A 22,157-nucleotide genomic window follows, 5' to 3' on the forward strand; every position below is an offset into this window, starting at 1 on the left:
TTCTAGCCAAAGTAAAGACTCATTCACTTTTAGACAGCATGTTTCCAAGAATGCACACATTCAACACTCAACGAAAAATTTAGAATGGCTTACAGTAAAAGGAAAATTAATTATATAAAAACAATGGATTTCATAATGTCTGCAGGTAGAACTGAAACTTGACAAGTAATGCAGTTTTCATAATGTCACCAACTGTTAGTATTTTGGCAGTCATTGCATTATGATTGGCTATATGTTCATGTTGGATAGAAAATTCTAGTGATAATGTTTTGACAGAATTATTCAATTTTGATTCAGGTTTGCTGTGTTTTGATAAGAGTTAGTATGTAGAAAAAGGTCTTTAGCATTTTGAAATGTAGACTTTTTATTTATTTACAGTTTTTGCCCGTTGCTTGAACACATTTTGCAAAACTTCGCTCATTGTGCCAAAACTCTACACACAAGTAAACATGACACAACACTGGGAAATATACCATTCACATCTGTGTCAAATTGAAACTCTACTATCAAAACCTAACATTCCTTTGTCAAAATGTAACTCTGATGACAAAATGACACATACTTGCATCATATGCATACACTTTCAGATCAGGGGGAACACACTAGTCTACTTTATATAAAACACTGCAGTCTTTGATTTTCACTGTTTATTTTCAGGAGGCACATTTTCAAACAACCAAAAAAGCAAATAGGCCTACTAAATATACATTGCAGTAACATGAATTCAGATAAAGCAAAAAAAAAAAAATAATAATAATATAAAAAACACTATACTGTAAACACAGAAAATCATGGCAATTGTGCATACGTGGGCTCATGGATCCCGCCGTCTGTTGGGGTCTGGCCACAGGACCTCATCGACATCGCAAGCAATGTCTTCTCCCGCTAGGCACCAGGGAAAATATCCCCTTGCATGTCGAAACCATCCATGGATTGCTGTCACCTGAATGTCGCCGCAGGCCTGTTCCATTGCCTGCAGAAGAGGCATGCGGGCATGCGGGCATCTCCAAGCCGAAAAGAATTCCTCTATAGGGTTTAAAAATGGTGAGTAAGGGGGCAAGTATACCACTTCAAATTGATTGTGGTTGGTGAACCAGGCCTGGACCAGAGCAGCCTGATGGAAACTGACATTATCCCATACCACCACAAACCTGGGCTGATCTGGTCTGTTCTGTACAACTATATTATGGAGAGCATCTAGAAATGTGAGTATATGTTGGCTATTGTATGGACCTAGTTTTGCATGATGATGCAGAAGCCCTCGAAGGCTTATGGCGGCACACAATGTGATATTTCCCCCGTGCTGCCCCGGGACGTGCAAAATGGCTCTTTGGCCAATTACATTACGACCCCGTCGTCTTGTTTTGCTCAGGTCGAATCCAGCTTCATCAATGAAAATGAATTCATGAGGCTGTGCAGCTCCATCCATGGCCAAGATTCTCTAAAAAAAAAAAAAAAAACACATATTACTGTACTACAGTGCTACACATACACTTACTCGTACATATTCAGCTCGAAGTCCTTTGACCCTGACACTGTTCCTCTCAAATGGGACCCTGTAGAGCTGCTTCATGGTGATGTTGTGTTTTCCCAAGATGCGTCTGGTGGTGGTGATGCTCACATGGTTTATGTTGTTGAACACTTGCCTGTCTGCAAGTATTTTCTGTCGTAGCTGGTGGAGACGGATGGCATTGTCTGCCCTCACTAGGTCCACAACGGCAAGTTCCTGCTGTTGTGTGAACAGGCATTGGCGTCCACCCCCAGAAGGTCTTCTAGTCATTCTAGAGAAATACAACCACAAATTGTCAACGGTTTGCTTCTTTTTCTTACAGTACTTTACTATACTGTATCATCCACTGTACTGAAACATCTCAATATAAGTAATCATGGTATGTTTCACAAAAATTACCACTTTGGCTGCAAAAGGAGCATTAGCACCCTGCAATACCCTGTACACGTGATGTGGTAATGTGATATACTGTAGTACAGTGCTGTAAATACCATCTGAGTAGAGTAGAAGGTAGAGAGGTGAAGACATACCTGTTTTCTAGTCTGTTTTCTAGTTTTCTGTTCTTACAGTTTTTCACGATTGCTATGACAGATTTTTCAATACATTTAACAATTTTCCAAAACTCTTAACACAGTTAGCACTACATCCGTCTGTGAAAGCTATACTATTAACACATTTCTTGTTGCTTTAACACAAAATGCATACAATTAACACAAATTGAAAATGCTTGAACTTCTTTTACACACAAGCTCAAACAAGACCAAAACAATGGATTTTTACAGCCAAATTTACCAATGCTTTAACACTGTATGTCAGAACAGATAACACCATGTTCTAAACCTAACCTTACAGGCTAAAGTCAAGGTAAACAGCTGCTTATATTGTGAATTGAAACACAAATATATCCCCTTATATTCTTACTGAGAAACAGCTGATTGAATTATGCAAATAATTAGAAGATGACTCTTTTTTTCATTCTTCTGGTGCTTTTTCTGTTCATATATTTTGTATTTTCACATTATTCCATTGCTAGTGAGAAACAGCTGACTGAAGTTATGCAAATATGGGACAATGTGGCATTCCACCATTCCCGTCTAGCCACAGCCTGGTTTGACGGCCATCAGAGGATGATGTCCATTTTCCTTGCCCCTTACTTCCCTTTCCTCAACCCCATTGAGGAGTTTTCTCAGCCTGGAGATGAAAGGTTTTTGACCATAGTCCACAGGACCAAATGTCCCTCCTGTATGCAAAAGATGCTGCATACCAAGACATCACAGCTGAACACTACCAGGATAAGGCATGCCAAAAGATTCTTCCCAAGATGCCTTGCCAGGGAAGATATCAGGTGTGATGTGGATGAGAACGTGGACAAATGCAGAAGACCTGGCAGATTAGAAGATGGCCTTTTCTGTTTGTATATTTTGTATTTTCACATACAGTAATACTGTAAATGGCAGCTATATTGCATATTTTTGTTATATTGCAGAAATGTCCTGTTGCAAATAAAGCCGTTACTGCAGTAATTCTGTCTCTGTCTTCTTTTTTCATAAACCATACATTCTATAAAGCTACTCTAAGAAGGGTCATTTATTTTGTTGTATTGAATTTCTGCTGCAAAAAAAAATAAAAAAATAAAAATAAAAATGCATGCATTTACATTACAAACAAAACAAAAATGTAGAGAGACTTAAAAAGAAACTGCAGTGCAAAACACAATCTATGATCAATACAATATACTGTCTGTTGTATAAGGGCAGACCTGACACATATAAAATAATGCAGTTTCTGTAATTTCAGCTGATGATAGTGTTTTTTTGTCATTGTGTTATGATTGACTAAATGTTCCTGTTGGAAGACAACATGTGTTAGTGTTTTGAATAATTATTTGATTTTGAAACATGTTTGCAGTGTTTTGGTAGACATAGTGTATTGTGTTGTATTATTGTATTTTGAAAATTAGTTTTGGAGTTTAGTTTATAATGTGTGATTTTGAGCATGAAATTAACCATTTTGCCAATTGTGTGTTTTAGCTGTGTTGGTGCGTTAAGAGTTTAGGAAACTTGTTAAATGTATTGAAAAATCTGTCATAGCGATTGTAAAAAACTGTATTACAGATGCCACTGTGAAGCGGCTTAGATGTGGGTGGACTCTCTGCCCAGCTTCCCTCATAGTCAGGCCATGGTTGATGACATGGTCCATCAAAGTGGACAAAGTTGGACATGGTGGTCCTCCTCCTCCTCTTCCTCCTCCTCCTCCCAACAGTAAATAACAACAATAAACATCCCAACAGTAAATATCACAATTAAATCTTGGGTATCTGAAATATTAACAGCCACAAGATGGCAGTCTAAACTCTGTGATGTACTGACATCCATTCAGGAGATTTCCCTGACTTTAACCCAGTGGTTCTTAATCCTGGTCCTGGGGACCCACAGTTCTGCACAGTTTGTGTGTCTCCCTCATTTAACACACCTGATTCAGATCATCAGCTCGTTAGGAAAGAGCTCTAATGAACTGAACTGGGTGTGTCTGATAAAGGAGACATATAAAATGTGCCAATGTGATCTCATGAAAATACGTATCTATTTGTATGTTTTATTTGCACATTGCAAACATATGCAAATGACGTTTGAATAGACGACTAACAGAAATCAGAAATGAGAACAGGTATGCAACTATCTAATGACTATTTTAGCATTATAGTAATGTACTGTAAAATACGTATGACTGCATAGTATTGCATAAACATTTGTAACTCTTAGGCCGTGTGTCCACCAAAGCGTTTTTAGCCAGCTGAAAACGCTAGGCGCTCTGCTAAAAACGCTCAGCTGTGGGCGCTTGAGAGCGTTTTGGCAGCGCAGCGTTTTTTCAGTTGAGACGGTTGAGACCGAGACACTTTGCTTGTTATGATACGGAATATCCGCGAAAGTCTTACTAGTAGGCTATCTCATTTCACACATATTTTGTTTCTGTGTTGATTCTATATTAAAATGTCAATACAATGTAATGTATTTTATCTGGTTATTGATTTTGTTCCGTTATTATGCTTGTTGTTGTCATCTGTTGACGTTGTACAAGCAGAATCATGTGGCGGGCGGACGCGGTTGGTCGGTATGGTATTAGTCCCGCCCCTCCTCCACTGTGATTGGACGGTTGGGTAAAAAGTGACAGTGATGAGCGCTGCGTTTTACCAAAAGTTGAACATTCTTCAACTCTCGGCGACCAGTAAAAAACGCCGAACGCTCAGCGCTTCAGCGTGAAAAAGACGCTCAGCGCCTCGTTACGCTCATGGCGTTTTAAAAACGCGGCGCTCCCATTGAAAACAATTGAAAAAACACGCCAGCCGCGAGTAAAAACGCTTTGGTGGACACACGGCCTAAGCCATCCATTTACTGCACTGCATTGAATGAATGAGGTTGGTTATCATGCTGTACTACATTTTTTTTTTTTTTGAAAATGGTTTACAGTAGGGATGGGGAAATGAAGCCTCATGAATCACTGAGGCTTTCCCCTGACTGTTCCGGGAAAAGATTCAAAGCTTCGAGAGTGTCGAGAACAGCGCCGAGAACAGCGCCATCTGGTGCTTATTTAAAATAAAGCAGCCAGAAGCCTGTGTTAGAAGCTCTGGCAGATGAAGCAACCACAACACACTCCATAGTTTCAATGTTATGTGTACAAATAAAAGCCTTACATGTTTGTGTTTGATTTGTTCATTAAAAAAAATTACTTTTCCCATTAAAGTGTGACAATAAAATATAATAGCTTATACTTCAACTTCAACTTTTATTTATTTATATAGCACATTTAATAGCAACGTTGTTGCCCAAAGTGCTTCACAGTTAACTAAAACAGTAAGACATTCATATATAAAAACAAATATGAAAATAAGACCACACACTCTTGAACATATCCTCAAAAAAAAAAAAAATATATATATATATAAGCTTATATGATTCAATAAAATTTAATGTAGGCCTCTCTCTCTCTCTCTCTCTCTCTCTCTCTCTCTCTCTCTCTCTCTCTCTCTCTCTCTCTCTCTCTCTCTCTCTCTCTCTCTCTCTCTCTCTCTCTCTCTCTCTCTCTCTCTCTCTCTCTCTCTCTCTCTCTCTACACACACACACACACACACACACACACACACAATGAATAAGGACATTGTCTGATAGGATCATCTGTTATTAAATGTCAATATCAATAATTGAAAATATCAACCAGACTGAGGCAACAATGACTCGTTAAATACGATCTGAAGTTCGAGCCTTCTGACACCCGAAGCGAAACACGCACGTGACTGGACAGAAAGTGAGGCTTCGTTTGTCATCGATCACGTGACTCTAGTAAACCAATACACGCCTCGATACGGGGCTTCACTAGAAATTGTGTCGCTTATGTGATACGCGCATCGAAGCTTCAGTGTCATATGTAACATCACTAGTTTACAGTTCCTATGCTTAACACATACTGTGTTTGAATTCTGTACAGAGTGGAAAGGCAAAGACATCATCGAGGACGAGGACGCTTGTTTACAGATGTACAAGAGACTGCAATTATAAATATGGTTTTGGCCAACAATGCAATTAGGATTCGAGAGATAAGAGAGCATATCTTGAATAATGACACCATATTCAACAACATCAATGATGTAAGCCTGTCGACCATACAACGCATCCTCCAACGGCACCAAGTGACGATGAAACAACTTTACAAGGTGCCATTTGAGAGAAACTCTGACAGAGTCAAGAATCTGCGACATGACTTTGTAGAGGTATGAATGCAACACTATTTCCAGTACTTCAGACATACCATATTTACTCATCTGTATATAATTTTGTCTGTTACAGAGAGTATTGGAGATGGATGCCCATGTAATTCGCCACAAATTTATTTATGTGGATGAGGTTGGCTTCAACCTCACCAAAACCAGGCGTTGTGGACGAAATGTAATAGAACAGAGGGCAATTACCAATGTCCCTGGACAGCGTGGGGGTAATATTACCATGTGTGCTGCCATCACTCAAAACGGTGTCCTCCATCTCAATGCCACACTGGGTCCATCCAGATCAGGCGCCTGCTAGATTTGTGGTTATATGGGACAATGTTAGTTTTCACCGGGCTGTTCTGGTCCAAAACTGGTTTGCCACCCATCCACAATTTGTAGTTTTGTACCTACCCCCATATTCACCTTTTCTAAATCCCATAGAGGAATTCTTCTCAGCCTGGCGCTGGAAAGTGCATGATCGCCAACCCTTTGCCCGCATGCCGCTTCTCCAGGCAATGGAGGACGCATGTGGGGACATAGAGATTGCCTCTGTCCAAGGTTGGATACGCCATGCTAGGAGATACTTCCCTCGACGTTTGGCAAGAGAAAACGTATCTTGTGATGTGGACGAAGTATTGTGGCCAGACCCAGCTCGGAGAAGAGATGAAGCTTAGCACTGGGGACTGAACCCCCCCTCCCCCCCACACACACAATTTACTGTATTCTACTGTAAAGAATATACTTTTGGTTTACATGTTTATAGTTTTGTTGTATGCTAATGTATACAACAGTAATGTTTGGCCTAATAAATATTTTCTGTTTCTACATTGCATTGGCGTTTCCGGTGTACTTGTTACCCCTCTCAGCAGATTACTTTCACTGTAGAACATTGTATTGAAATGTAGATATAAGCCTATGAAAGACCAAAGAGCTTTAGATTTAGAACAGCAGTGTTTACATGGTATATCCAAAAATGTATTATTATGAAAGAAGTGTTTGCCATTTGATGCAAATGCTTCATTCTGACATGTGTTTATGGCATTTTGAATGCAGTGTTGCATTTTGAAGGAGATGTGAGGCATTTTGCATTTTGTGTGTGCAGTTTTGAGAATTGTGTGTAGCGTTTTGAAAAAAGGAGACTTAGTTTTGAAAACGTGTGTAAGCAATTGGTAAAAAACTGTAATATATTGATTCGTGACACGGGCACGTTTATTTCGTTATTTTCGTGATATCAGCACGTTTTTTAAAGTAATGTATTTCAATGGGAAACATCTTTCGTGATCACAGCTCTTTCTGCCTGTCGGGCTGCAGCAGAGAAGCTGTTTAATCAACATTTATTCACGAGATCTTATCATGGTTTATGTATTTTTTGTAATGTTATTATTTCGGTCTTATTGCAAGGGAAGCTGGATTGCTTTGCTGTTTATTGAAATTTAAAAATTATATTTTATCAGTAGGAAATCGCGCTGAAGAAGTCTCGTTCCGAACATCTGGGGCACGTTCAAGTTCAAAACGGTGCGCAACGTTTTGCTACGGTTTCCGGGTTGAACGTCATGTTTCCTGGAAACGGCGTGCACCGGTGTGCAACGGGGTTTGAGATACGTTTTCTCTTGTTTGGTGGGTGTGTCAGAACTGCAGTCCAATCAGCAGCAACATGTATATAAAGCACGCTGTATTAAAGTGAACTCGCACAATGGGTTCAAGGAAGGTAATTTACAAATGTGTTCGATGCAGCTCGGTATACGCAAAAACTGAGGATATTAGAAGACATGTTTGTCGTAAGTTTTATTGTAAAAATATAGGATATCAACATAATGATGTACTTGTTTATATTTTTAGCTTCATTGCAAGTGTATGACATTTGGTATAGAAATAAACAATGGTAATTAAGTGCTTTTCCTAAAAATGAGAAAGAAAATACAGGGTATTAAAACAGTATGAACTACAAATAAAGTCAGTAAGGCTAAATAGATGTGTTTTAGTCTGAATTTGGTAAGATGTGTGCTTCCATTTCAGTTTCCACAAATCCCTTCACACAATTGGGATGTTCTCTTTTGTTCTGGGCGGCAAGTGCAGTAACTGTAACATCGGGCTTATTTTGTAGTATTAAACACATATTTATACCGACTTTATCAGGCTAGGAAAATTCTTCACAAAGAACACAAAGAATGGCCTTCTCAGCTGCCATAGTTGCAACTCTTGCGTGTTCAATGCATCACCATTTCTGTTTAAAAAACGTTGTGCAACGTTTTGTCGGGGCTGAACGCAGCCCTGTTCCCCGATATCTGGCAGCATCAGTTCACGTGTGCCTGATGTCAGTAAGTAGTAAATACCCTGTCCTAATAATGTGTGATAATGTCTTTTCTGTTTGTCGAAATTAATCAGGTTAGCTCATGTTCAGTCACTGAATTATATCTGTCATCTCCACGGAGGCTTTGCGTTTCATTGCTTTGTAATTCAAAACAGGGTGATTAAACACTGTCTATAGGCCTAGACCACACTGTTAACGATTTTCTTGTATTTTTACAGTACAGTACTGGCAGCAAGGTTGCCAGCAAGTTACTGTATTTTGATTTACAGCAACTTTACTGTAATTTACTTTACAGTACACAAGATCAGTACTGTAAATTACAAAACAGTACTTTACTGTATTTTTACTGTATTTTTGTAATGTTTCTGTTTCTGCTGTAATTAATTATACAGTATTGTACTGTAATATCTATATTGATACATTATTGCTAAATTTTATAATTTTCAAATTATACTTTGAATACTAATAATGATAATATTATATTTATATAATATTGAGTTATTATAGTATATACATTTACAGGTAATAATATTATACTGCAACTTCAGAATAACTGCAAATCAATCAATCCAAACAATGTTATTGTCAAAAATATTTTTTATTAATCAATTACACTATTGTGTATTTGTGAAAAAAACATTTCATTTAGGAACACTACATGTCCATTACACCAACACTTTACAGGTAAACAGCTTTTAAAGGGATAGTTAAAGGAACAATCCGACTTTTTGGGACTTCAGGTTATTCACTGTATCCCCCAGAGTTAGATGAGTCCACACACACCCTTCTCATCTCTGTGCGTGCTGTAACTCTGTTTGACGCACCCACCGCTAGCCTACCTTAGCACAAAGACTGGTAAACTACGGTGGCCGAGAAGGGTCACAACACATACAAACGCCACAACAACTTCATATTCAGAAAACACCTCCAAATTCAGAAAACACATACACAAACGCCACAACAACTACATATTCAGAAAACAACTTTGTCGATTTTACATCACCTACGCTGCAAATATTCACAGCACGAGCAAATAGGGAAACGAACTGCAAACTGCAAAGACACAACGGAAATGTTTCCAGGGGGGCCATAATCAGTGACGGACCCGCATCCATCCGGTTGTCTTCTCGCTATCTGAATGTGCGCTTTTGTTGTCTATACAAGAGCAAGAGGTAAGTGTTCTATTTTATTATGACAGACTTGTAGACAACAAAAGCGCACATTCAGATAGCGAGAAGACAACCGGATGGATGCGGGTCCGTCACTGATTAAGGCCCCCCTGGAAACATTTCCGTTGTCTTTGCAGTTTGCAGTTCGTTTCCCTATTTGCTCGTGCTGTGAATATTTGCAGCGTACGTGATGTGAAATCGACGAAGTTGTTTTCTGAATAAGTAGTTGTTGTGGCGTTTGTATGTGTTTTCTGAATTTGGAGGTGTTTTCTGAATATGTAGTTGTTGTGGCGTTTGTATGTGTTGTGACCCTTCTCGGCCACGGAAGTAAACGGCTCCAGCTAGCATACTGCTCGCAATAAGTGACAAAATAACGCCAACATTTTCCTATTTACATATTGTGATTTGTAAAGTCACAGCGTGTACAAATAACAAGGACACATGAGACACAACCATCTTCTAACTGTACACATACTGGGAACTATATTCTCAGAAGGCAAAGCACTGCTACTTCTGCGGAGTGATTTACTCGCAGCACCTGTGGTGAGGAGCAGAGAGTTCGCTCAGAGTGTTGCGCTAATCACTCCGCCCAAGTAGTAGTCATTCGCCCATGAGAATATAGTTCCCAGTATGTGTACGGTTAGAAGATGGTTGTGTCTCATGTGACCTTGTTATTTGTACACGCTGTGACGACTATACAAATCACAACATGTAAATAGGAAAATGTTGGTGTTATTTTGTCACTTATTGGGAGCAGTACGCTAGCTGGAGCCGTTTACCTCCAGTCTTTGTGCTAAGCTAGGCTAGTGGTGGGTGCGTCAGACAGAGTTACAGCACGCACGGAGATGAAAAGGGTATGTATGGACTTCACTTATCTAACTCTGGGGGATACGGTGAACGAGCTGAAGTTCCAAAAAGTCGGCGTGAGAGGTTGAGAAACTGCATGACTTGCAGCTGTAGCTGGACATTCTTTAAAATTTGGTTGGGACTTTGAGGTGGGACTGGAACCTGGCAGTGACCAAAACTGAAAAAGACATGACACACAAAAACACGTATGACAAATCCTGTTATCCACAGCACCAATAAAAATGAGCAGACAGTGTAAGAGATCAATTGTAAAAGAAAATTTTGTAGAAATAACAAAAATAAAAAAAAACAGCCAATTAAGAAAAATAATAATAAAAATGTAACCTTTAGATTTTGAAACTTTAAGTTTAAAACATTGTATTAACATGGCTAATACTTACAGAAAACTCCTTCACAGGCTGCAAATAAAATTGTCCCACACTGTAGAGCTGTAAGAAATCAAAATACATATTATTCAGTTAACTGTTATGTTTCTTGTTGAGGACATAGCCTATATTTCATACATCTGCTTACAATACATCTAGGTTAACAAAAATAAGCTTCACTTTAAGCTTCACTTGACCTCTCTTAATATTCTAACTGGCTTTTTTGGCATGCATTTTACTTGTCTTTGTTGCCTAATAGATCATTATTAACTCTGATAGGTTTTTTTTTAACAATTTACACCTTTATTTATATTTTTAATTATTATAGTAATCATTATTTGTCATTACAAATCACAATGCTACAGAACTGGGTCTCCCGCCTAAATAGAAATGAAATAAATGGCTAAACTGGTACCAATAGCCAATCTCTCTTAGACCAAATCACCCATTTTGCGTTGCAAAGGAAAGTGCAGTATTTTTAACCCGTGTTTTTGTGTCTAAACGACTTAATAAATTTGGTCCAGTATTTATCAAAAAAGTTCGTAAAATCATAAAACCATCAAGTTCGCCATCCGAGAAACGGACTGCAAATATAGCATTTTGAGCAAAATAACATACGTTATGTCTATAATAAGTGCTTGTTTTTACCACTGACGGGCTCGGATGTTATGGAAAGGATCCTTACAGATAACAGTTAGACATTTTTGTTATCATAAGATCCTTCAAACGTAACGTTAACATGTCAAATGCAGTAATTTTATCTCGCAGACGATTGTATAACACATTTAAGGTTAATTAACCACCTCGATTTGTCCTTCCACCGTTCCAACAATCACCAAGTCTGTTTTGGTCGAAATAAACCGAAAGGTATTGTTTATTCAATGTTCAAATCTCGAGTTAGATTTGAAAATGTCGAGACAAGCAGCGGGGTGAAAGAGCAGATCTAACTAACGGTGTTTTTGCAACCGTCGCTGGCTAAACTTCCACTGTCATTTGTACACTATAGTGTAAAATCCTAAAACCTTATTATAAAATTCAGAATTAACTTACCAAATTTCCAGATATCCGCAGAGTGAGATCCATACATCCAGTGAGTGATCTGCACCTGCCTGCAGTTGTGCTCTGACGTCAGTCGGGCGGCGCGCGCGCTCTCTGTTTACAGCAACCCTGTATTATTGCTAGGCATATTACAGCCAGGTTACAGCAACACTAAAATTTGCTGTAAAATGTTCCCGCTCAAACAAAATTACCCACAATACAATGCAAATTACGGTACTTTACTGTAATATAGAAATGCAGTATTGTACTGTAGGTTATTACAGTACTGTGCTGCTAAATCTACAGCAACATTTAACAGTGCAGGGGCACGTTCAAATTCAAAACGGTGCGCAACGTTTTACGGTTTCCGGGTTGAACGTCATGTTTCCTGGAAACGGCGTGCACCGGTGTGCAACGGGGTTTGAGATACGTTTTCTCTTGTTTGGTGGGTGTGTCAGAACTGCAGTCCAATCAGCAGCAACATGTATATAAAACACGGGGTATTAAAGTGAACTCGCACAATGGGTTCAAGGAAAGTAATTTACAAATGTGTTTGATGCAGCTCGGTATAGGCCTACGCAACAACTGAGGCTATTAGAAGACATGTTTGTTGTATAAGTTTTATTGTAAAAATATAGGATATCAACATAATGATGTAGTTGTTTATATTTTTAGCTTCATTGCAAGTGTATGACATTTGGTATAGAAATAAACAATGGTAATTAAGTGCTTTTCCTAAAAATGAGAAAGAAAATACAGGGTATTAAAACAGTATGAACTACAAATAAAGTCAGTATGTGAGGCTAAATAGATGTGTTTTACTAGTCTGAATTAGGTAAGCTGTGTGCTTCCATTTCAGTTTCAGCAAACCCTTCACTCGATTGGGATGTTCTCTTTTGTTCTGGGTGGCAAGTGCAGTAACTGTAACATCGGGCATATTTTGTAGTATTAAACACATATTTATACCGACTTCACAAGGCTCCGAAAATTCTAAACAAAGAACACAAAGAATGGCCTTCTCAGCTGCCATAGTTGCAACTCTTGCGTCATCAGAACAGTGTGTTCAACGCATCACCGTTTCTGTTTAAAAAACGTTGTGCAACGTTTTGTCGGGGCTGAACGCAGCCCAGGGGTGTCCAAACTCGGTCCTGGAGGACCACTGTCGCTGCAGAGTTTAGCTCCAACCCCAATTAAACACACCTGAACCAGGGCTGCGTTCAAAAACACATCTATTTAGCCTCACATACTGACTTTATTTGTAGGTCATACTGTTTTAATACCCTGTATTTTCTTTCTCATTTTTAGGAAAAGCACTTACCATTGTTTATTTCTATACCAATACACTTGCAATGAAGCTAAAAATATAAACAACTACATCATTATGTTGATATCCTATACGACAAACATGTCTTCTAATATCAGCAACGCTGCTATTGGCTGTTCAGCGTGGCCAAAGAGCGGGCTCAGTTTTTCTCCTCAGCAGAGCAAGAACTATAAACTAATAGTCGAAGTTTATTCGGAATTTTAATGTTTAATCAAAACGCCAGGAACACCTCAAAGTCTGCAAAAGCCAGGAGAGAGGGCTCGCAAAAAGTAGCAGACAATTTAAATCCGTTAGAAGTGGCCATGTTAGATGTTTTTATCACTTATTAACCTATATTTTTGTATTTTAATAATTGCATAATTACTTTGTTCATTGTTCAGAGTCACCACACTAGAACATGGGAACAAATAAAAGTGAAGTACAAAAATATTCTACATAATGGTATTTTTTAGTTATATTATAGTCTCTTTTATAAAAAACACTGTTAAATAAATGGTTGTCTGTTTATAAAAGCAACCAAGAAAAAGGCTGAGAAAAAAAAAGAGAAAAGATCTTAGTAGACTACACTGTTAAAAAAAGTTCCGTTAAAAAACGGAAAAAGTGCTGGTAATTAATTACCAGCACTTTTTCCGTTATTGTACGGGCACTTCCGTAAACCTTAAAACGGATATTTCCGTAGATTTACCTGAGTTTTTCTGTACCATTGACGGACACTTCCGTCAAACCTAAAATGGAAAATTCTATATATTAACAGTACATTTTCCGTACTATTCACGGATAGTATACAGAAATTTCTATTTTTATAGAATTTTATGGCATATCTTTTGGTAGCAAATAATTCAAGAACAATATATACAAATTGAACGTGGTTTATTTTTTGTAAACATTTTCATGTAAACATTATTAAATGCATTCAATGGGTAAAGATATATATATATATATATATATATATATATATATATAGATTTTTTTTTTTTACATCAATTAAACAATGTGCAAAGCACCATTAAAAAGTACTTGTGTTGTGGAATACATTTTTAGACAAACAAACAAAGGAAAAAACATCAGCAGGTACGTGCACAATATTGGTGTTGCACCAAATAGCTCACAAAATTCTTTTAAAAAAAAATCAAACTGTGAAAGATTCAAAACATTTTCAAAAGCAAAACAATACAAATGCAGAAACAAACAAAACCAAATGGAATACAAAGACAGGGCTGCTGCTTTTTACATTAAAAATAGCTTTAGACTTATAGTTAATAGTAGAGGGAAATGTTACAGTGTTGATGCCATTTTTCTGTAAGAGAACACAATATTCCTTAAAGGGTTAGTTCACCCAAAAATGTAAATTCTGTCAGTAATTACTCACCCTCATGTTGTTCCAACCCCGTAAGACTTTAGTTCATCTTCGTAACACAAATTAAGATATTTTTTATTAAATCTGAGAACTGTCTCACTCCTCCATAGGCTTCTAAGATATTGAAACTTGCCGGCATACAAAGTTAGTAAAGACAATGTTTAAAATAGTCCAAGTGACAGTGGCTAAATCATAAGTTTATCAAGCGACGAGAATACTTTTTGTGCACAAAAAAATAAAATAACGACTTTATTCAACTATTCATGTTCTTCATGTGGGCCTCTGAGAGTTCACGTAGTGTAACAGCGCAGCGCTTCTGGATTGTACATCAGCACGTAGACTCACTATTGGCCAGCATCACACGCATGACCAACGTCGGCCAATAGTGAGTCTACGTTCTGACGTACAACCCAGAAGCGCTGCGCTGTTTACACTACGTGAACTCTCAGAGGCCCACATGAAGAACATGAATAGTTGAATAAAGTCGTTATTTTAGGGGGTTTTTTGTGCAGAAAAAGTATTCTCATGTTACTTTAATGATGTCTTTACTACCTTTCTGGAGCTTGAAAGTGGTAGTTGCTTAAGCTGTCAACAGAAGAAGAGAAAGCTCTCAGATTTCATTAAAAAGATCTTCATTTTTGTTCTGAAGATGAACAGAAGTCTTGCAGGAGTAATTAATGACATTATTTTAATTTTGGGGTTAACAACTTGCGTGAAAAACTTTCCTCCTTCGGTACGTTCAGTTAAAGGTCCATTTTGAGATTTGACAAAAGCTTAAACTTTACATGGATTTTCAAAGTTGTTCATACAGGAACTTCAGAAGTCTTTGAGGAATGTGTGGACGTTTGGTTTCCTTCATCTCAGCGTTTTCGACCTTCGTTCAGGATTTCTGCACAGGAAATGGATATATGAAGAAAAAAATGGATATGTTTTTAGCTAAACAAGAAATTAAACGAAGTAAACTGAACTACAAAGTATAATGCAGACCAGGTTGAGGTTGAAAAACAATTGTACAGTGTTTTACGTTCGTTAAATTATCAACTGCCATCCCTAATTCTTTCAAATTCAAACACTGTATAAAACGCTAAGACTTCTGTTTCCAGTGGACTCCAATTGCATGTTATGTTAGCTTGTCTGCTCAACTATACCTTATAATATGTTTCATTATTTTCAACTACATAAACAGTAACACAACAGCATGCTAGAGATAAATAATTAAATTAAAAATATGTTGCTTACCTTTATATGAACTCCAGGATAAGTGCCATGTAGCTCACTGCCTCAGTGGGGTAGGAGATGTGGTCAATAACTTCTTGAATGACAGCAATCTTGAATGCCCATCATCTTAAACAAATAAGTTATTACAAAATGAAAAACATCACACAATCACTTCAGAAAACCGCTCCAAAAATATTCCCTATACAATTTTTTTTTCTACTGACCATATAAGCATACAAATCTTTGAAGGGGGTGTTCAGCAACCAACTTTTTCTATAAACATTTAAATTTAGACTTTAAATTTAAATGTGTTTTGCCAATATTGAACACTCATAATGATTAATAAAAAAATTAAAAAATGCTAATAAAACAAAATACAAACCCATAAGGATGGTGGTGGTGCTTGGGATGCACAGTACAGCAGTAAAGTAGAGTTCTCAACGGGCCTGAAAATTACAACCCGACCCGACCCGGCCCGTGGCTTTTAAAGCCCGGACCCGATGTAACCCGACACAAAAACATGAATTATCTGCCCGAACCCGGCCCGCGGCCCGACGCCGCGTCGGATTTTTTTTTCTCTCATACACGTATTATCATGACCAGCAGATGGGAATTCAAATCAACCTTTAATGTTCATGCCTTTTAACAATACAAACAACTGAAACAATAAACTTTAAATATATAAATAGGCTGTAGTAGCGACGGTGAATTCACCTGCGGCAAGTTTACTTCTCACCAACTCCATCTTCTCCAGACTAAAGGCGTGCACGCAGCGGCGTCAGGTCTGCCGCCGCCCCTCTCCATGATGCACGTTACACGCAGCAGCAAGACTTTCTTTACGGTGAACAGCAGCGATGATTAATAAATGGGTTTTTTTTGTTGTTGTTGTTTTTTTTTACTGAGCGGAAAAGATTAAGCCCGAGGTCCGACCCGACCCGAGTCATTTGATTATATTTTCGACCCGAACCCGGCCCGAACCCGCGGGTCCCGTCGGGTTTGTCGGGCCGACCCGACCCGTTGAGAACTCTACAGTAAAGTCCTGTCAATAGATGAGAAAAAAACAGAAACACTATGAAACAAAGTAACAAACTAATGAGGAGGGAGCTGGTAAAGATATAAATAATAGCAGTCATGTTAAATGTAAATTAATATTTCAAGGTTATTATTTGGTCTTTAAAGTCAAGCATGTCGTCTAAAACAAAATCAAGACAATAAAAAGTCTAACATAAACATAACTTTAAGTTACCTCATTTGGCAGAAAAGGTGGAGGTGCTTTCCTTGATCCAGCTGAACTGCATCTTCACATACAGTCTCTCTTCACGTTGTACTGTATCATCATGCAACAACAGAAACACAAACAAACTAATGACTAACGTTACAGGCAGAAGTAGGTAATAATAGCAGTTATATACACATAGTATATGACTTTAAACCCAAAATAATGACATTGAAAGATTAATTTACACTTAACACGACTGCTATTAGGTGATAATAGCAGTCGTGTTAAGTGTAAATTAATCTTTCAATGTCATTATTTGGGGTTTAAAGTCATATAATATGTGTCCGTGTGTCGTCTAAAACAAGACAACAAAAAGTCTAACGTAGCCTAAACATAACATTAACGTTAACTTACCTCATCTGGCAGAAAAGGTGGTTTGTTTTCCTTGATCCAGCTGTAACGTTAACGTTACTGCATCTTCACGTATCATGATGTATCTTCAAGTTCATGCCTTTTAAATCAACTAACGTTAAGTCTTGAATGGCTTTTCCTTTTCTTGACGTTTCCTCTGGTAACGTTAGCTTTTGTATGAAGGCATTCAACTGCTTCAAAAACATAAGTTAACTTACTGCACGTCTTTATCATAACTGGTTAACGGATGCGCGCCGCACGGAAAAAAAACGCAGCACCGACAAATAAAAGTCAATAAACCAGTTACAACGAGGACACTATAACATACAATAAGGGAACTTCCACGAGTGTTAACTAAATCTTTCAATGTGTGACGACGATATGCATAAAATGATAAACGCGACGGCTCCGACATTCATTTGCCTAACAAGCCAGATTTCAACTAAATAACATTACGTAAACAGCTTATTTGACATATAGTTAAATATAATTTTCGGTTTTTACCACAGAAGTGTCAGAATGGCTTCCACACATCCGAAATCCGACTTTATAAAGAAACTTTGGCAGCTATCATCTGCGTGTGTAATGGCGCTTTGCATCTCAAACTTTTCGCGCCGATCAGGTTATGGTTCCCACAATGCAACTCGTAATTCAAAATACGGGTAAAAGACCTGTAAAAGACAAATACGGAAAATTCCTTCAAAATAATATGGTACATTGTACCGTATTTTTACGGATTTTTTTTACAGTGTACACTGTAAAATAATTTTTGCTGCATTAAATTAAGGCCGTATAGTCATTTCAGCTATTAAATCTTGAGTAATGATGAATTGCTTTGACTTGTGAAAGTGAAAACTGATAAAATTATGTTAATGTAAAAATATTTTGCCATGAGTTATTGATCACATTTTTCCCCAGTGTAGTTCATTGTAATGACATTGTGTTTTCCTCTTTTGTGCACTTTTACATAATACACCAACACTTGTATCTGTTCCCAAGAAAGTGGTGGCTGAAATATGTGCAGTAAGTGGACATTTTATAACTTTCCAAAGGAAAGAAAGGATAAGACTTTGTAATGTCCATTTGTTTCCATTGCACTGGACAGTGAATAAACCCTCTCAGATAACTGTCAAATGGAGGAACTAGCCTACCTGCAAGTGCATAAATAACTTCACTTAATTTATACTTGTATGCTTTATGGCTGCAATATAAGTTGCAGGATTCCACATCTACAGAAAGGCCTACAGAAGAGTCTGCACAGACAGAGGAGACAGGCCTACAGGTGGGCAGTGTATAGCCAACTTTTCCTTTTTATTTGTTACTTGAGGCATGTCTCTAATATCTCTTGTTGCAGGCACTTGACCACTGGCTTTTCTTTACAAAGAACAATTGAAATAAAACTCAAGGAACTAAGCATATTTGTCTTTTATTAAACATTTAATGAAAAGTTTTTTTTTTTTTTTTTTTTTTTTTTTTTTTTTTTTTGCAATGTTGTGTAATATGGCACATGCAACAATGTCACAGGCCCTGTCAGGTGTGCAACCCCTTAGACTTTTCAGACACTGAAATCTTCCCTTTAGCCAAAGTTCATTTCATTGTGTGCCCTTGTCCTGGCTAGAGCTGCATTGTAACTGGTTTGGGTCAGGAAATGGGGTCATAAAACACCTGTCTGCAGGCAGGAACATGTCATAATCACCTATGAAAAAATGCAGTTCTGTTAGGATCAGCATAAGTGTATGTAATACAGTGAGCTTGATATTTAATTGTGGAACTTTCCTTACCACTTTCAAATAATGTGCATAAATGTGAATCTCTGAAAATTCTTAAGTGGCCATTTTGCTTTCACATTTGTGATATGGAAGATTTTAGTCAAATGCCTTTTTTTATTTGATATAATCTGGAATATTAAGAATCACAATAGTAACTGGGCTGCACATTTACATTGTGAACCCCCTTTCTGTTCACATAATCCCCTTCATTGAGGCCTTGATGGCAGCCTATAGTCTATGGTACCAATCACGTTAGTTAAAGGGATACTCCACTTTAAAATGAAAATTCTGTCATCATATACTCACCCTCATGTTGTTTCAATCCTTTATGAATTTCTTTCTTCTGCTGAACAGAAAGGAAGATATTTAGAAGAATGTCAGTAACCAGACAGTTTCTGGTCTCATTGCCTTCCATAGTATATTTTTTTCCTACTATGGAAGTCAATGAGACCAGAAACTGTCTGGTTACTGACATTCTTCTAAATATCTTCCTTCCTGTTCAGCAGAAGAAAGAAATTCATACATGTTTGAAACAACATGAGGGTGAGTATATGATGACAGAATTTTCATTTTAAAGTGGAGTATCCCTTTAAGCCTGAGTGACATATAGGCTACTGTAATCGGCATGGTCATGATTGCATGATCCTCATAAAAAATTATGATAGCCTAAAAAAAAACTGCTTTAAAAAAACTGTTTTACAACATTGGGTCTTAAGTGGCTTGGAAATGCCACAAAAAAAATTAAAACTGTTTTTTAAACCTAAAAGCGCCAGGTAAACTCCGAATGACACGACAGACAGCACTTTCCATCAAGTTCTCCGCATCTCCAATAGTGTAAAGGAAAGAGCCACTCGCAAATAATCTTAGGGCAATGCAAACAGTTTGTGCTGTAGCTAAAGCCCGACTCCGACAAGTCGAAAATAAATGTGCGTTTCCAACAAATTAATAATGTAAACGACATTCTCACGAGTCACGAGAAAAAATATATATCTCAGAAAGTGCACTATCGCGCTGCACTGGACTTCCGTATCAGCTCCGCTTATGAGCCGCAGTCTAATCCTGTTTACATGAAATAAACCTGCTCCCGAGCAGGTTTAAGCTTACGGACCTGTTGCTATGACAGCAAGTCCAGGATGAGCTTCGAAGAACCAAACAATCCAAGATCATGCCAAATCGTCAACAATCAAATCCAGCTAACTGAGTTAGCGACGTACGAAGAACGGGCCCCAGGACTGGAGAACACCTGACAATGGGATGTTGAGACTTCTTCCTCTGGTTGAGAAAAAGCTACTCCACATCAGTGATCACATCTTCTGTTCATCTGTTGTACTGTAGGTTACAACTGAACAAACTGTTTAGACGAGGAAGAAGAACATGAACACGATAGAGACATGTACAGAGAAGAGCAAGAAACCAGTATAGCTGTGAAAATGAATCATTATTTTCCAACACAATATCAAATCTGTTTTCTGTAGGTGACTCAATAGGATTCTCTGGCACTCATTTTATGGCTTCAGCAGCTGTGAATGGATTCATATGATGTTAATGTATTTTTGAAGACACATTTTTATTTATCTTGAATCTCATTTGTCTTTATGCTACTTTATCAACTTTATTGATAAATAATAAAGTGTTGTTTAATAAAGTCCTCCAATAAAGTGTTGTTTAATAAAGTATGAATATTGTGTATTGAAAGTGGTGTTTGGTACAGTAAATAGAATTTTTAATTTGAGAAATTTAAATTTCTTATTCCTTTAGTTTAGTTCATAATTTAAAAACAACTACATAATTAATGACCATGATTATTTTATTTAGGACATAGAAATTTAGATCTGGTTAATGATATTTGGGACAACATAAGTTGCACATACTTGCATGTTATGTCAGTTTTCAGTGAAATAAAGGGAAACTGAATTACAAGAGGCTGCAGTGGGCTATCTTGCTATAAATACTTCAAGCATAATTGAAGATGATCCATGTTGATCATTCTAGTACATGTACTACTGCATTTCAAATGAAAGCATACATTACTGATGTCAGGCATATTAGCAGCAATCAGAGGGGGATGAAAAGGAAATTCTGGCACTGTTTTTTCGTTGTTTTACTGAATGGTGCATTATCCTTGTGTAATAGTGTGTGTAGATCTGTGTTAATTGTACTGCCCTTCCACCCCCAGGGGCCCAGCAACGGCCCCAGAAGAGCAAAAAAATGCACATTACAAATGGCTGTAACTCAAAGTCTCGTTTGTGTATCAAAGAGAAAATCGGCAGGACAATTGCTTATGCTATGTCTAATAAATAATGTTGGCCACAGTTTTCAGACATATATGGAAAGCTGGCATAAAGGCTATTTTTAAAATGCTCACAGTAAAATTTTAAATTTCAACCTGTCCCTCACCCTCACATATGTCATAAAGGTTTGCACAATGAAAAAATTTAGATATCCAGATGTCCATTAAAGATATTATTTATTTAACATTTATTGTTTCATTACTAAACTTTTTAAACTACATAACCCACATATCTCTGCCATTCTATCAATGGAACAGGAAACATTGTTCTGTAGTTCATTGAAATGTGCAGACATGCTTAGGGTTAGGGTTAGGATCTCGGTAAAGGAGTAATTTCTCACAACATAGAGACACTTTATAGTTAGCTTAATGTATAACTAACGTAATAATAACACCAAAACATACTTTGTAACATGAAGCGCCGTTTTTCATGGGTTAAATGATTGTCCAATCACAGCGAGCTCTGCGATAAAGTCACAGCAAATAACAACCCAGCTGAACACATGCGTCACACTTACATGCCCATTTATGGTAAATGATGACAGATCTC

At 37.6% G+C, this 22,157-nt stretch overlaps 1 protein-coding gene and 1 long non-coding RNA gene across 2 annotated transcripts in view; both read right to left on the bottom strand.

The window, feature by feature from the left end:
* LOC307173587 (H-2 class II histocompatibility antigen, E-S beta chain-like) overlaps positions 1-22,157 on the bottom strand; it is a 136,581-nt gene that overhangs the window by 56,594 nt on the left and 57,830 nt on the right. The window lies entirely within an intron of this gene.
* On the bottom strand, positions 15,508-16,347 carry LOC307173597. The gene is made up of 3 exons (XR_013823883.1): positions 16,301-16,347; positions 15,940-16,044; positions 15,508-15,589 (listed from the first exon to the last, which is right to left on the bottom strand). It is a non-coding gene; the product is annotated as an uncharacterized lncRNA (long non-coding RNA).

Source organism: Squalius cephalus (assembly GCF_949319135.1).
Source record: "Squalius cephalus genome assembly, chromosome: 16".
NCBI classification, from domain to species: domain Eukaryota; kingdom Metazoa; phylum Chordata; class Actinopteri; order Cypriniformes; family Leuciscidae; genus Squalius; species Squalius cephalus.